The sequence below is a fragment of the Piliocolobus tephrosceles genome, chromosome 16, assembly GCF_002776525.5.
Source record: "Piliocolobus tephrosceles isolate RC106 chromosome 16, ASM277652v3, whole genome shotgun sequence".
In the NCBI taxonomy this organism is placed as follows: domain Eukaryota; kingdom Metazoa; phylum Chordata; class Mammalia; order Primates; family Cercopithecidae; genus Piliocolobus; species Piliocolobus tephrosceles.
In genome coordinates, this window is record NC_045449.1 from 20986326 (window position 1) to 20990862 (window position 4537).

Here is a 4537-nt window from a genome sequence, read left to right on the forward strand (position 1 = left end):
ATTTGCTAGCACATTGAGGCCTATAGTGAAAAAGGAAATATCCCCAGATAAAAATTAGAAAGAAGCTTTCTGGGAAACTAATTTGTGCTGTGTGAAGTCACCTTACAATGTTACAGCTTTCCTTTCACTGAGGAGTTTGATCAAACTGTTTTCGTGGAATCTGCAATAGGATATTTGGGAAAACATTGAAGCCTATGTTGACCAAGGAAATATCCCCAGATAAAAACCAAAAGGATGCTTCCTGAGAAACTGCTTTGTCATGTGTGAATTCATCTCACAGAGTAATACTGTTTCTTTCCACTGAGCAGTTTGCTAACACTGTTTTCTTGGTATCTCTAATGGGATATTTTGGAACGCATTGAAGTTTATCCTCAGACAAAAACTACAAAGAAGCTTTCTGAGAAACTACTTTGTAAATTGTGAATTCATCTTACAGAGTTACACAATACTTTACGTGGAACAGGTTGGTAGCACTGTTTTTGGGGAATCTGAGAAGGGATACTTTGGATTGCACTGAAGCCTACTGTGACAAAGAAAATATCCTCAGATGAAAACTAGAAAGAAGCTTTCTGTGAAACTGCTTTTTGATGTGTGAATTCATCTCACAGAGTTAAACCATTCTTTTCATTGAGAAGTTTGCTAACACTCTTTTCGTGGAATCTGCAAAAGGATGTTCGGGAGCACATTGAGGCCTATGGTGAAAATGGACATATCCTCAGATAAAAACAAGAAAGAAGCTTTCTGAGAAACTGTTTTGTGATGTCTGAATTCATCTCATAGAGTTGCAGGATTCTTTTCATGGAGCAGTTTGGTAGCAGTGTTTTTGGGGAATTTGAGAATGGATAATCTCAATCCCATTGAAGCTTATGGTGGAAAAGGAAATATTCTCATAAAAACTAGAAAGAATCTTTCTGAAAAACTTCTTTGTGATTTGTGAATTCATCCCACAGAGTTACCCCCTTCTTTTCATGGAGTAGTTTGCTAACAGTGTTTTTGTGTAATCTGCAAAGGGATGTTTGGGATCGCATTGAGGCCTACAGTGAATAAGGAAGTATCCTCCAATAAAAACTAGACAGAAGCTTTCTGAGAAACTGCTTTGTGATGTTTGAATTCATCTTACAGAGTTACACTGTTCTTTTTATTGAACAGTTTGATAACACCGTTTTCATGGAATCTGCTATAGGATATTTGGGAGCTCATTGAAGCCTATAGTGACAAAGTAATTATACTCAGATAAAAACCAAAAAGAATCTTTCTGAGAAACTGCTTTGTGATGTGTGAATTCATCTCACAGAGTAACACTGTTTTTTTCATTGAGCAGTTTGCTAACACTGTTTTCTTGAAATCTGCAATGAGATATTTTGGAATGAATTGCAGGTTCTGGTGACAAAATAACTATCCTCAGCAAAACCTAGAAAGAAGCTTTCTATGAAAATAATTTATGATGTGTGAATTCATCTCACAGAGTTACACAGTTCTATTCATTCATCATTTTGCTAATACTGTTTTCTTGGATTCCACAATGGGATATTTTGGAGTGCATTTTAAGCTTATGGTGACAAAGGAAATACCCACATAAAAAACCAGAAAGAAGCTTTCTGTGAAACCATTTTGTGATGTGTTAATTCATCTCACAGAGTTACATGATTCTTTCCATAGTAGCACTTTTTTGGGAGCATCTGGAAGGGATATTTTGGATTGCATTGAAGTATATGGTGACAAAGGAAATATTCTCAGATAAAAACTAGAAAAAAGCTTTCTGAGAAAGATATTTGTGTTGTGTGAATTCATCTCATAAAGATACACCTTTCTTTTCATGGAGAAGCTTGATAACACTGTTTTCATGGAATCTGCAAAGGGTTATTTGGGAAAGCATTGAGGCCTAAGGTGAAATAGGAAATATCCTCAAATAATAACTAGAAAGAAGCTTTCTGAGAAACGGCTTTGGGATGTGTGAATTTATCTTACAGTGCTACAACGTAGTTTTCATTGACCAGTTTGATAACACTGTTTTTGTGGAATCTGCACTAGGATATTTTGCAGTGCATTGAAGCCTCCGGTGACAAAGAAAATATCCTCAGATAAAAACCAGAAGGAGTCTTTCTGTGAAAGTGATTTGTGATGTGTGAATTCATCTAACAAAGTTACAATCTTTTTTTAATTGAGAAGCATGTTAACACATTTTTTGTATAATCCGCAATGAGATATTTGAGAGCGCATAGAGGAATATGTTGAAAAAGGAAATACCTTCAGAAAAACACTTGTAAGAGGCTACTGAGAATCCAGTTTGTGATGTGTGAAATCATTTCTCAGGATTATACAATTCTTTTCATGGAGTAGTATGGTAGCACTGTTTTGGGGCATTCTAAAATAGGATATTTGGGGGCCTTTGAAGCCTCTGGTGACAAAGGAAATATCCTCAGACTAAAACAAAAAAGAAACCTTATGAAAAACTGCTTTGTGATTCATGAATTCATCTCACAGAGTTACACGATTCTTTTCATGGAGCAGTTTGGTCGCACTGTTTTGGGGGAATCTGAGAAGGGATATTTTTGATCACTTTGAAGCCTATGGTGACACAGGAAATATCCTCATGTAAAAAAGAGGAAGAAGCTTTCTGAGAAGGTTCTTTGTGATGTGTGAATTCATCTCACAGAGTTACACCTTTCTTTTCTTTTCTTTTCTTTTAGAGCTAACTGTAAAAGAGCAACAGCAAATGGCCACTGCCCATTATATTTGCAAATGAGTGAGTGAATGAATACGCTGAACAAACACACAGAAAACAAACAATTCACAGAATAAATCCTGCATTTCCCACATTAATAGGGAAAAGAATCTCTTAAAAAAAACAGTAGTTAGCGTTTGTTCTTTTGTGGGTTGAACAGTCCAAAGCTCTGAGCAGGCGTAGCCTTACAAACAGGATTGCAAGCAGCCCTCTGCACCCCAAGTCAGGACTAGGGCGCAGTGAGAGGCCTTCATGCACTTTTGACAGCTCAGTACCTGTGAGAGAACAGAAGTGATGCAGGGACTTTTTAACCCACAATGCATGAGGTATATGGAAATGTCTGTGAAAGAACCACCAGCAGCTAGAGGGACCAGGCAAAGTTTTCTCACAGCAACTGCTGATGAAGGATTTCCCACACCATCTTCTTCTGGAAGAGAGGCATCTGGTGCTGAGTAAATGTGATAGGTTTGTCCCTAGAAATAAAATCTGCAGATTTACAAGCAAACATTCTACAATCACTCCCATTCAACTGTTGAGGAATCTCATGTGTTTCATGCTGTAATGGGTCCACTCTAAAAGATTCAGATCACTCTTTCTTTTGGTCTTACTTTCATCATGTAAATACTGAAAGAGAATCTCACAGATCCTGTGGCCCTTTTGTCCCATAGAATCCAGGTATTTAAGAAATTTTTTTCTTAGGTCTTTCGCTACCAGGCTCCAATGTACCTTCCGATGAATAGGCACCAGAATAATTTCTTGTTCAAAGAGATTTACCCCTTTGGTCCATCGTTTCACTGCTTGGTAACCCCCAGACATTAATTTAGGATAGAAGAAAGTACTAAATACATGAAGTGCCGGATAGCCTTGCTTTCTATTTCTTTCCACCAGAAGATTCATGTAAAAATTAATGACTTCATCATTGAGCCAGTGATAGTTCTTTAATGTCTGAATATCTCCTCGAGTAATTTTCAATTTGAAAGCACAACTTAGGATTTCCACCTGTGGGCCATGGCCTAGGACATTACTGATTTCCTTTTCCATGTCCTCTGTAAGTTCAAGGAGATCGTACATTCTTCTGTCCCTCTCTTTGCCCGAGCAATTCTTTTCCTTTGTCTCTGTTGACACTTTCCTCCTTAATAAGCCATTGCTTCCACTGCCCAGGCGGAGTCGGCGAAGGGATATTTTGGATCACATTGAAGCCTATGGTGACAAAGGAAATATCCTCAGATAAAAACTATAAAGAAGCTTTCTGAGAAAGTTCCTTGTTTTGTGTGAATTCGTCTCACAGAGTTACACCTTTTTTCTCATGGAGCAGTTTGATAACACTGTTTTTGTGGAATCTGCAATAGGATATTTGGGAGCGCATTGATGTCCATGGTGACAGAGGAACTATCCTTAGATAAAAACCAAAGAGAAGCTTTCTGTGAAACGGCTTTGTGATGCATGCATTCTCCTCACAGGGTTACACCATTTTATTCATTGAGAAGCTTGCTAGTACTTTTTTCCTTTATTCTGCAATGGGATATTCAAGAACGCATTGAGGAATGTGGTGAAAAAGGAAATATCCTCAGATAAAAACTAGAAAGAAGTTTTCTAAGAAAGTGTTTTGTGATGTGTGAATTCATCTCACAGAGTTACACTGTTCTTTTCATTGAGTAGCTTGATAACAGTGTTTTCATGGAATCTGTGATAGGATATTTGGAAGCATATTGAAGCCTATGGTGACAAATTTAATAGCCTCAGACAAAAACGAAAAAGAAACTTTCTGAAAAACTGCTTTGTGATGTGGGAATTCATCTCACAGATTTACAC

General features: G+C 37.4%; 1 pseudogene; it reads right to left on the reverse strand.

Annotated features, from left to right (window-relative positions):
- Positions 1-2912: 2912 nt before the first annotated feature.
- On the reverse strand, positions 2913-3904 carry LOC111535380 (annotated as a pseudogene).
- Between the last annotated feature and the right edge of the window lie 633 nt (positions 3905-4537).